Source organism: Parasteatoda tepidariorum, chromosome 10, assembly GCF_982258835.1.
Source record: "Parasteatoda tepidariorum strain Cologne lab strain chromosome 10, Ptep-v5.0, whole genome shotgun sequence".
NCBI classification, from domain to species: Eukaryota; Metazoa; Arthropoda; class Arachnida; order Araneae; family Theridiidae; genus Parasteatoda; species Parasteatoda tepidariorum.
Window position 1 is genome coordinate 98,206,564 of NC_141764.1, and position 13,405 is coordinate 98,219,968.

Below are 13,405 nucleotides of genomic sequence, written 5' to 3' on the forward strand. Positions count from 1 at the left end.
TATCTGGTCTATGTCAATTTATCCGAGGGTACTGCGTTTTTTAAATGAATCAAATATGACGTTTGCCAGTTTCACAATCATGCCTATGATTTACAGAGGTTTCTGCACAGAAATTCGAAAGGGGTTTTCCATTTAGGTGGATGTTCACAATTGCGTTTAACGCTTACGTAATGTGTTTTTTTTGTAAGTTCACTGCTGAAAAGTCCCTTTCAACTGCTTCAGTACTCCCAGATGGAAAAAACATCAATCCACCATGCGCAGTATGTAGCTGTACGGGATTTCTAGATTAGAGGGTCATTTTAGAAGTGAGGCGCCAGACTCTTGTAAGATAACAAAAATTGAAAATGTATCACGAACATTAACGAGAAATTGTATTTTTGTGCCTGATTTCGTAACTTATAATATCGCCTCATATTAAGCAGTAATTGATTGGCATATTTAAGGTCACATTTGAGGTCATATATGAATGTTCCTGACTGTGCGCTTTTCATTTTTTTTTTCGCACTGTACAAGATTTTAACTTTTGTGGTATGTTTAAATGTTAAGATAGAAGAAAGGGAGTATATAATTGTGAGTCTCATTTAAAATTCTTTGAAAGGAAGTATTAGGCAACGAATACAAAATAAGCAATAAAATGTTTTTTTAATTGCTTTTATTTAAAGGAAACTGGTGAATACTTATATGGAAACAATACTAAGAGACAGTTTGATATAAAAATATCCCCTTTGGAAAATTTTAGCAAATATATTTGGCTTATCATTATGTTGTCCTGAGCCCTTACTAAAAAAATTATAAATGGAAACTCTTAATTAAGATGAGGAAAAAGAAATAAATTAAGATTTTTTTTTTTTCATGTTCAGTTAAGAGATTTTCTTGATTTATTTTCTGATGCTTTACCCAGTTTCGATTTTTAATCATTTATTTTTATAATTGCACGGAAAGTTTCTTTTTGTGTTGTTGCCGCAGTTTTCAGGTTAGAATTACAAAACTAATAAACAAATAAATAAATAATAATATTAAAATGATTTAAATCTCATATACTTCATTTAAAGTGTCTACCACCACATTAAATGAAGTACATAAGATTTAAATAAAGCAGATAGCTGACAGCATCAAAACTTTATTTTACTTATTTATTTATTTATTCATTCATTCATTATTTATTTATTTATTATTTATTTATTATTTATTTATTTATTTAATATTTATTTATTTATTATTTATTTACTTATTTATTATTTATTTATTTACTCATTTATTTATTTAAACATTCCTTTATTTATTTATTTATTTAAAATTGATTAATTTTGCTACGAAAAAAATATAAGTAAAAAAGCATTACTGAATGCCATTATTCTTCCAAAATTATTTTTTTATATGAAAATGAAAAGAAATGAATGGTAGTTTCTTGAGAGTTTTAATGCGAAGTATTGTCTCAAAAAATATTATTTTAAATAGTTCTGCATAAATAACAATTTAACAGGAAGAAACGCAAAAATAAAAATAAAAAAGTTTAAATTTCTGAATTGGTGCTGCCATCTGTTCACAAATCATTTAACTAAACTGCATTAAACTTCTATTGATATATTTTTATAAATCATTTAAAAAAGATTTTTAAAAAATGAAATGTTAAAATCAATCAACAAAGTCTTTTTGAAAAATTAACAGGTAAGGGGCAAATATTTTATATACCAGAAATATTAAAAAAAAAATAAATAATCGAGAAAAAGCATCTTTATAAGCAGTGAAACAATTTGCATACTTTCAAATGCGTATTTTAAAATGCTATTTTAAAATGCGTTTTTTACAATGCATATTTTAAAAAATTAAAGTTTTCAAAATGCAATCTAAGAAATTTTTTAATTCCTATGCAAATAAACTAATTATTATTATTATTTTTTTTGGACGGTATAATAATGGGTGAAAATTATTAATTCAAGGAAGTAAAAGCAAAAGATCACTATGTGGATGCTTTTAAAATGCTCTTTCATTATTTCTTAAAGCTTTTAAAAAATGAGGCGATGCTCTCAAGATTTCAACTTGAAATGCTCGGATACGAAAAAACATGCTCTTTGTTCCTAACACTTTACATGGAAATAAGTCAGTGTATTCCGATGATACTATAAACTAAGTCTGACACAAAACATAGATGTATAAACATGCATTTCTAAATAAAGTAAATTCACTAAACTGGGATTGGAAAGAATTTCTTGTTAGCTTTCAAGTTATTAATGGAGTTGGGAGTCTTCTGGTAAAAATTTTGTTATTTTTTTAAGTATTTATTTTTATAGATAATTTTTTATACCCCATGATGTGTTTGAATAATTTTTTTATATGCATGAATAACATCAAATAGGTTTGCAAATGCTTTGAAATTTTTTTTGAAGAATTCTTAAAAAAAAACAGTAATAATTTCGCAGAAAACAAGTAAAATTATTCAAAAATCCCACGTGCCAACCTTTTATAAACTGATCTATAATTATTATTTTTTGGATCTATAATTATTATTTTAGATAGGATTTATTTAAAACCGGTTTTTATAGGGAATAATAGACTTCGGTATTTTTCAATCTTCTTAGAAATATTTAAAACACATTCTTAAAAACTTAATTCTGCAAAAAAAAAAAAAAATAATAATAATAATAATAAATAAAAAATAAAATAAATAAATAAAAAATAAAGAAAAAATAAATAAATAAACACTCTAATTCGAATATCTATTGGGAAACATCACGTGGCAGTAACTTTAAAATTTTTTGCACCATGGGATTCATATGAAACTAGTTTCATTCGTAGTTTCCAAAAATACCCTTATAAAAATATTCAGTGACTAAACTATTGGAACCATTCTACAAAAGAGCACCGGTTCCCGATTGGGCCACATCTCCATGAGTTTCCATTTTTAATCAGTTACGATTTTTGAAACCTATCATTAAATTCATATCTTATTATTTATCCCTTATTTCATTAATATTTTCGTTATTTTTATAAAATTATTTAAGTAAAACACTTGAAAGGAGAAAAGTAAAACTTAAAAAATGTATGTTTTGAAAATGCATTGAATGAATAATGAATGCGTTTGTGTTACATAATTGTGTTACATAAGTATCTCGCATAAAATAAAAATAACAATCAAGGTGCATGTTTGGCTGATAACCATTTCCGGCATTTATTTTCGCTATCTTTCGTTTTTATTTCAACGAAAATTATATTTCAATTCATTCATTTTCAGTTTGTGCACACACTAAATTCAAATTATAAACTAGACTAGATGTCTCTCCAGACCTGTAAATTCAACTTTCTGACATTAAATCCAATTAGAAGAATAGTAGAGATAGAACGATACGATGAAAAAAAATTTAATATTTCATACTTTATTAAATATTTTCAAAATAAGTAATAAAATTTCACTCGCAAAATATTTCTAAAATAATTAATAATATTTAATTCATCAAATATTTTTAAAATAATTAACAGTTGATCTTTGATTATTCACGATTGTATTTATATTTTTATAACCGTCATTGAACAGTCGACCCAAATTTTTGGGTTTACACCTACTAAAGTTCAACTTTGTAGCCTTGTCATTTTGAACCCAATCCTGAAGACAAGGGAACTCCTGGATCAAGTATTGAGTGAAATTTCCTTTCGTGAAGGACATTTTGATAAAATCAACTTGCATACGCGTTTCACGGAGAGGAAAACCACAAAACCTCCCACGATCAGTCTGACTACAACGGGACCCTAAACCATGATTAGACTCCTACTCAGGATATTTTGCACCAGCACTATGGTAGATGCGAGCCGGGTGCGGAATTTGTATCGACCAGCCATCGCAGGGAATCATACCTGATTCGCAAATGCGAACTCTCTATCCCCTGATCCATCACGGCTCGTTCACGATAGTTAATGAAATTTATTCATTATGTCTCCGGGTACCGCCAGAAAAAGGTCGTTTACTTAGATTTCCATAGCCGAAAAAAATTGGAAACCGCTGTTTATATACTTAAATTTCTCATGTTCAGTATTAAATCTAAAAATTAATTTTAATTTTGTTTTTCCCTTGCTTTATAAGGTGTATGACATCTTTTCAACGTAAAACCTGCAATACCTTGTTACAACTCTTATTCTCCGGAAAAACTACATAATTTTGCAGTTAACTTCAACTGTAGTGAATCACAGCTACAACTCCTTTTTTTTTTTTTTTTTAACGTAATGACTTTAACCTACTGACTTGGAAACGTAGTCACTATTTCTAGGAGACGCATTTTGCTAGGTAACTTAATTTACGCCCATGTTCAAAATGGTTTTGAATGGAAAAAAATTATTTTATTTAAACACGAGGAATTTTTGCGAAATACTTATTCATGGTAACATAAGTCAGTTTGTTATTCTAAATCATTTTTTACGAAATTTCTCTTTCAGTTATTTTTTACTTTAAATTATATCTCTTTTAGTTTAAATTATTCTTATGTCTTTCTCGGCAGCAAACATTTAAGAAATGCTATGAAATTTTTTAAGTATTTGAAATTTTGTTAAGTGTTTAATGCCCTTTTATTTCCTCTAAGAAATAATGTTCATGAAAAATTACAGGAAAAATATGTTAACTTCCTTCCATTCATCTATGTTTCATGTGAGTACATTAGCATTTTAAGATGTCGCAACTCTTATGAAAAGAAAAAAAAAGATTTGCTGTTAGGAGCATCAGACATGATTTTTAATAACGCTCGGTCATTGTCATTTGCGTCCATTAATGGATACGCGCAAATTTGTACCAATCAGATTCGAAAAACTAGTTGCATTTGAACCTTGTTTCCTTACTACCAAGAATCTCTACAAACTACTGTTATTTTGTATCGTAAATATTCGCTACACATCTGTTTTTTGAAAAGTAGCCCACTGTACTACAAACTACGAAAAAAAAAAGTGAATAGAATAGCTTCGCTATTTCCGATCAATGCTGTTTCTTAAGATTCATTTTTTATTTTCATCTTCATCTAGACTCCAAACTATTGAGCATCTTTTTCGTTTAATACTCAATCCAAAGATGTTGTTGCGGCATTTACGCTAACTAAATAATTAGCCATTAGCTGAAATATTGTAGAGGGAAGGTTTTAATTTTTATGAACTTCAATTTCATTTCCTACATCCCTGCGAAAAGAAAAAAAACTCCCTGAGTAACTTTTGATCGGATTTTCACGTACTAGGACTCAATTTTAATGGTTCGGAGGGGGTGATTTCATATATGCAAGGTGATGAGTGTAGGTGATATTTTAGGTTAAGAAATAAGAGAACAAAAACGTACTTTCTCTGAATAACATGTTTTATTTTTTGACGGATTTCTGATTCCCAAAACATAGGGGTAACCACAATCTAAGAGTGGCCGAAAGTTTTGATCTCTTAGTACTAATTTCACTTTTTGTGAATTTAACTATATTTCGAGAAATTTTTAAGAGAATGGAAAAACTTTTGTACACAAGTATTAAATTCGTTTATCCTAAGATATTAACATTCAAAAAATAATTTTAATAATTATTTATAGATTTTTAATATTTTATTAATTGAAAGTTGAAAAAATTTGCATCGTAAGGTCTACAAATTTTTTACATCATTTTAAAGAATGTAGTTTCTATATGGTAAAATACAAAATTGGAATGAAATCGGTTGAATAGTTCCTGAGAAAACAAATTTCAAAAAATTCCGATAGGATTAAAAATAAATGGTTATCCTCCTTTCCACACAACCGGTGGGGTCATTAATTATATTTCCTTATCACTCATTAACAATTTTTTCTCACTTCAAATAGAGAGGAGATAAGCAATTTAATTCTTCTCCGAGCAGACGCTGTTTATTCCATCTTATAATTACCACCCCGCAGAAACACAGCGAGAAGATTATCGCAGTGTCGTAATATCTTCTCTCGTGTTATAATCGTGCAATGGAGGTCACTTCCAACTCCTACAAACGTCTTCTTCTTCGCCCACATTCAACTTCAGTTGCCTTTTATGGTTTCTCATTTCAACTGACAAAAATCATTTCCCGCTTCACTTTCTACTCCCCTATCTCGTTTTGTTCTCAATAGGATTGTGATCTTTTTTTTTCTATTTGAAAGCTGTAACGCGAGAATACTTTTTATGGCAAATACTGTTCCACCTTCCATTGGTATTTCAAAATTTTCACCTTTTTGGTGATGAATGTTTTCAAAATATCCAAGTGCAAACAAATAATTGCAGGATTAAACTGCGGGGCATTTATATGTCGCTATAATTTGTTTGCATTTTAATATTTCGTAAACATTTTTTGCAGCATTTGAAACTTCATGGTTTACTTTAGGTTACCTGAACACAGCTTTCTCTAAATATTAAATTCTAAATTCTAAACAGAATTTACCAAGAAAAGTTTCCTCCACTGTATAGCATTCTCTAAAGGGAACAAAAAGTCTGAATAAATCAGAAGCGTGCAGGGGGTGAGAGAGAGAGTGTGTAAAGGGCGAAGGCCCCAGACTTCTAGCTGAAAGCGGACACCTATTTGACCACCAAGGACCCTAAGACAAACTAATTGCTATTTCTTATTATAAAATTTAAATTTTTTAACTGATAAATATGGTTTATGCAAAATGTTTTATAAAGAATAAACACTTTCTTAAAGAATGATAATAATGGTGCTAAATGTCATTTTAATTTAAATATTCCATGTCATTAAGAAAAATTAAAGAATACTTTGATGAAAATAATAAAAAAATTTTTAGTCAAGAAGAATTTCAGCGTACATTTGTAGAACAAATTTGAGATTCAAATATTCATTTAGATTTTAAGTTCACATCCTTCCAATTTTTTTTTAATGATTGTCGTTTTTTTTCCCCTCGTTCTCTCCAGTAATTATGCAACTCTTTTCATGGGAATTTAATTGGCTAACGGACCATCTGACAGAGCTTTAAATTCCGTTAAAGCCGTGGTTTTGGTTGAAGCCCCCCATGACCCAGGTTTCGGTTGGGACCCATAAGTAGAATCGAAAACTCTCTGCTGTAAACTAAACAAGCATCAGCTTAAAAACCTAAATAAAGGAATGAAATAATTAGTTCGGGATTATGAAGGGGAAAAAATGTAATGCTGAATTATTTTATGTCGAAAATATAACAATAACTCTAAATAATTTGTACATTTTTAAAAGTTTTGATTTAGTTTTCATTAAGACGTTAGAAAGTAAGTCAACATTTCATCCAATGTCACGCTAAGAGCTTATTTCCGCTCTCACATGATGCTCCATTTAATTCATATCGGAAGTTTTTCGATTGTATCGGAAGAGGAACAACGGAACTAGTGAGGAAATTATAAATAGCTCCACTAAGAAAACAAAATGTCTTTTATTTTACCATTCTATACGTGTTAATAATTGTTGCAATCAGTAATGTTTTTTTTTTTTTAAAAAAATTAGATACGTTTTTTTAATAGAATAAAAGTTTATTTATTCTTGACAGTTCACAATCCCTTTAATAATTGAAATTACATTTCTTTAATATAAAGCTTCAGTTCGTATAAAAACTAGTGTAGTATTTAAGTATATTAACTAGTGTAGCTAAGTATTAAGTATATTAACTAGTGTTACATATTAAACTAGTCTAGTAGTATAAGAACCATTATCAAACGAATAAATTAGGAAAGGTTATAATCTTAGAAAATAAAGAAGTTCATCACGATTTTCTATTCCTATTTATAATATTTAGATTTTCACTCCAACAATAAAAATATAGAAAAAAACTCTACATCAATACTTCGAATCAGCGAACAAATTTTGCACAACCTTAGTTTTTTTTCCCTTTCACTGAAATGTATTATATACTTTATTTTATTAAAAAAAAATACAAATCTCGTGAATAGTCTTCATTATTTTTATTAATTTATTTTTTATGGAATAAAGAACATTAATCTTTTACTCAAAATATCAAGAAATCGTTTTCACGTTTTCAATTTTTAAGTTTTTCTTTTTACCCTTTTTCGGAACAGCAAATTTTAGTTAGGCAACACAATAGCAATTGCGACCTTAGTCAAAGTATTCTTATTAAAAAGGCAAGCTTTTACATTCCTAATGGTTTACAACATTTTTGGAGTAAGCGTTGCAAGATCGTCACCACTGTGCCGGAAAGGAATAAATCAAATATATACCAATGCTCGTAATTATTCTACACCAATACAATAGTCTACACCAATAGTTAGTCAATTGATTAAAAAAAAGAAAAAAAAAAAAAAACTATTAGAAAAAACTTTTCGATTTAAAACTTTTTTTTAATAAAATAAGGACTACTAAAACCATAATGCACGAGATTGTTCTACAGCAATAATAAATTCTTATTTACTAAAATACTTTTTGTTTTTTTTAAATTAAGAATTAAATTTTTGCGCAAGCAATTCTTAAAATATTAAGCAATCATTCTCAATATTCCTTTTAATTTTTTTCAATTTATTTTTTTTAATAAAATTAGATATACCAACCTACAAGAGTTTTTCCTAAAGCAATAGCTTGTAAGTTGTGCATAGTTTGAAAGTTAACTTTAAAATAAATTTTTTGATTATTTATTAACGTTGAGTTAGCCAATGCTTTGACTTAAGGGAAGAACTTATGCCTACTTATATTTCTCGATAAGGATAACGGTGATAAACTAATTTCTTATCTCTGACAAGCCGTGAGAGAATTCCGTGAAAGTCAAGAAACTTGTGTTAGCTTTCTTTCAGAGGGAATTTTTATAAAAACACGTAAAAAAATAAAATAGAATGGCCTAGTGATGCCCTCAGGGAGTGACAAGCAGGAGGATGCGTGGGGTATGTTCTACGGGCAAATGTCATAGGATAGGATGATAAAGAATCAGTAGCAATGGCTGGAGAGATGGAAAAGAAAAAAGTGGGGCAAAAATAAATGAATAAAAAATAAAGATTTATGCACTAAATCTTAGAAAGGCCTGACTTTTTCAAGCTTTTTTTGTTGTAAACAATACTTATTCCTTATAAAGAAAAAGAAAGAAAAATTCTAGAATCGTGCTGAACTTTTTTTTTTCGCTCTCTGCGAACAACCGTCGTTCCGTGGACCACACTTGAATAATTGTCATTCTGTCACGTGAAAAAGGGGGTGGGGCACAATATACGTACTTTAAAGCGAAGTAATATCTTTACATGTGATATTATAACAATTAAGAGAAATGAAATATGAGATATTATGGTAAAAATAGCTATATAATAAATGCGGGAAACGACAACTATTACTTTAATATTTTAGGTAATGAAGGTTTTACTTCCTTTTCTAACAGGCATTGAACAGCCAACTCACTTTTAGCTTTACAAGGAAGGCAAAATAAACTATTAAATAAAATTAATGCATAAAAATGGAACTTTTTCTTCTTCTTCAATTGCACTACATTCTACTACAGGCCAATGCCATTTCAACGAGTTCTCTCCATCAGACGAGAGTTAACGGCTATAGATGAGCAAGAGTGACTGAATTGCGTTTAAATTATCCTCAATATCTCGATAATAATAAATTAATTTATGAAATATTTAAATCTCCTTCTTGAAAATAATAATCAACGCAGAAACAATAATTTTCTGTTACAAAAAAGAAAAGAAAAATTACCATCATGTTTGGTAATTATTGAAAAAAAAGAAGCTTAATTTATACATTATAAAATGTGCGTTCGAAATCTCGTTCTGAAAATAATTAGATGGCAATTTTACGTGTGGTATTGGAGTAACTGCTACCAGATGTTAACAGAAATCAAATTACTGAGCTCCAAGCAATGAAACCTATTGATTTTTTTGTTTATTTTGTTGACTGTGAAATTTCTTATTTCTATATACCTTCAAGTTAATTCACGGGGAAGCAAATTCTTATTATTTGATTTTTTGCAAATTCAATGATTCAGTTTGATACAATTATAATTAATTGAGTCTTATTTTTCACCTATAATGGACAGACAAAGGTCTTATTACAACTCCAGATGGCCAGTATCAATAAATTCTAAGTTCAAAGATATTGTAATACATCGAGAATAAAAATATTCTGTTCTAATCATTATTTTAACCAAAATAACAGCTATCTGAGTTCAATTACAACATTGTAGGCAACAACAATCGAAAGAAAGAATTGGGTAGAATGTAAAAAAATATAAAAACACAAATACTTCTGCCTCGATAATTTTGCTAGGAATTTTAGTTTCATTCATAAATTGAGTTTAAATATGTTTACTAAATACATAAACTTAGATAAAAAAGAACAAAATCAATTATTTCAGAAAGAACTACACAAATACGATTCCAACCTACTGAGCAGCCGACTCATTACAACAAACTTCGTTTCATGTTTATTTGTTGCTAGAAGTCAGGTTAGCAGAAAATACCGCTTACTGGTCAAATTTACTAGGAATAACACGACCTGTGACGTGGGCCATTAGTGTACCCAATTAAAAGACAAATTTATTTTTATGTGAACCAAATTTTTATATCTATATCCTACGTTCTGTACAATAGCCCATTCATCAAGTAATGTACATTATCGGAGAGGGTTTTATTCCCCAAACTACGCTACTGAAAAAGGATATTTAAAATTTTACGCTTTTTAACATTTTGGATATTCAAGTTCAAAAGTGTGAAGTAACTCCCATATTTTGACGATAAACTTTCATTTTAAATTCTGGTTTCGAGAAAAACGCGTTGGAAATTAGCTATTAACTCGCCCGCTAACATGCTAAAGTTCAAAAAACTATTTGTCGATGTGTATGACTTACATACAAGAGAATTATGAATAATATTACTTTTAATATATTATAATTATTATTACTTTAACACTATTATAATTACTTTTAATAAATTAGAATTATTTTCATTGTTATTAAAATATGAAATTTTTTATGAACTATTACAACTTATTTTTAGTTTGCATCTAAGTATTTATCAGTTTTCGAAACTTATCAGCTATAAGAAACTTTTTATTCATCGTAAAAATGAACCACTATTGAATCATACACTAAAACTACAATTTTTTTGACGTCACTTTTTTCCTAAAGTCCATCCTATCTCATATCTCAAATCTTTGCTCAATTTACTCATCTTCCAAGGTTTATAATGAATCTGTTGATACATTTCTGTCATGTATCAAAAGGATAAGAGATTAACATTAAGGCCGCCTTAACTGTTTCTAGATGAAGAAGATAAATATACGTGTTTTACCCATCATACAACTTTTTGAAAATTTTTACTCATGACTTTTATTTTTTGAGAGGATTTATTCATAAAATAGAATCGATGGTAATTATGCTCACTTTTTGGACCATATTTTTTTAGAACGAAAATTTGTTTTATCTAATATTAATGCTAAGGCACCAAATAATTATATTTGTTATACTTGAAACATAAAAAAAGAATGTTACTTCACATTCTTCTTTTTTATTATAAAAGCTATACCTTTCCTTTAGACTATGAAACGGATATTTTCCACAGTGTTAAGGATGATTTTCATGATTGACAATAAAAGTGACATTTTCCAATCTACAGATATAATATTCATTTTGGGCTATAAAACGAATAATTTCTTTTATACTAGGGATAATTTTTTACTGCGGGATATAAAGCTGACATTTACCCCTCTATAATGAATATTTTTCATCTACTTTGATTTTGGATATTCCCCATTATAAAAAATATTAAAACCATCATTACAGAGTAATGAAGCAACCTACGGGGAGAAAAAAAAGATTACTCATTAAATGCTAATTTAAAAGTGCAAAGTATAAAGATGTTCCATAATTATCATTCTCAATATATATTCTTAGAATCCTTTAAAAAAATGATGTAAAAATGCATAAACAACGAATTATTATTTAATCACAGAAAAAAAATATATCGAAAACGGACGAATCACTATTGAGGAAAAGGGAGAATCAAACTAGTTAGAAAGTCGAAGAAAGCTTAATTATGTTTTAAATGATCAAATTTTAACTACTTTCTGTTTCTTGGGGCAATCAAACAAGATTTGATGGCTTTGTACTCGCCTTCCTCAACAGTGATTCGCAATATTTTGATGTCATTTTTTTTTTCGTCAATGCTTATATTTCTTTGACTTCCTACTTCACAAGCTTTCTGAACTTCTATTTGAAAAACTCTTATTATGGAGCACTCTGAGTTTGAGTTATAGTTTCGCGCATTCTCTCACATTAAAAATATTAAAACCAATGGCTATTCAATTGATTCTTAAAATTAATTCAAATCAACGCATTGAAATAAAGAATCTGTTGATAATATTACTTACAATAAATTAGAGATCTCTACAACAGTAAAAGAGTTAACTTGAACTATTTCTTTTTATATTTTTATCTGTTCTTGTTCTTTATTTATTTTTTAAAAATTTTCTTTCTTCTTAGAACCTCAAACATAAAAAAAGATTTTCAAAATCCTTCCATAAAATGAAATAAGTATGTTATGCCGAAATTAACATTTAGTGATAAGAATTTAAACATTTGCAAACTATGACTTTTGAAATAATTAAGATTTTAAAACGAATTTAAATTTCCTAAGGCTGATGTTTAAAGGAGCTTCCAACTACTTTCTAATTCCACCACACAAATAAACAGAGCTTTTGATGATTTTAATCTTTCCTTTGCCCTTTCTGACCTCAAAATTGTTCGCCTTTGTATTCAAGCATTGATTGGAGTGATAAAAAAAAAAAGGAAAAATTTATTTGCATATAAATAATTTAGTTAAAATATTATTTCATATAAAAGGTATATTAAACAATAAATCATAAATTTATGTATTTATTTTAACTAAATGCTGCATGTATGCATTAATAAAATATTGATAATAATTATTATTGTACAGAACATTTATTACGCTTTTGAATTTATTAAGTGGTTCATATTAATAGTTCTAATGAAATAAAAATATTTCTTGTTAATTACATGTATAATAATAATAAATAGTAATTTTTAATTTTCATAAAATTAAAACAATACTGTTTTTTAAGTAAAAATAAAAGGGAATTAAAATTATCTGAGTCTGAAGCTTTAAGATTAAAACGAAATAAAATATTAGTAAACATAAATGAAATAAAATATCAATAATAATTAACATAAAATTAACGAATCATTTAAAGAAGATTGTATTTAATTTTAGTCATTTCATTAACATTCGTGAAAGTAAATTTTTTTCCCTAAGCTACCATTGTTTTATTTAAGTTTTCACTTTTAATCGCGAATTACATAGAATCGAATTTAAAAATAGAATTTTTTTTTTATCCAAGTAAATTAAAACTCCCGCAGCCTTGCAAACGATTTCTTCAGTTCCTTTAGCCAAATTGATTTTAAAAAATGAAAGTATCAACGATAATTTTCAGTGACATATGCTTTTATTATTATTATTATATT

General features: G+C 27.9%; 1 protein-coding gene across 1 annotated transcript in view; it reads left to right on the forward strand.

Moving 5' to 3' along the window:
- Positions 1–11,177: 11,177 nt before the first annotated feature.
- LanB1 (laminin subunit beta-1) overlaps positions 11,178–13,405 on the forward strand; it is a 62,853-nt gene continuing 60,625 nt past the window's right edge. Inside the window, exon 1 of the mRNA XM_071184323.2 lies at positions 11,178–11,291. The gene's annotated coding sequence lies outside the window, so the exon portion shown is untranslated. The remainder of the gene's footprint in view (positions 11,292–13,405) is intronic.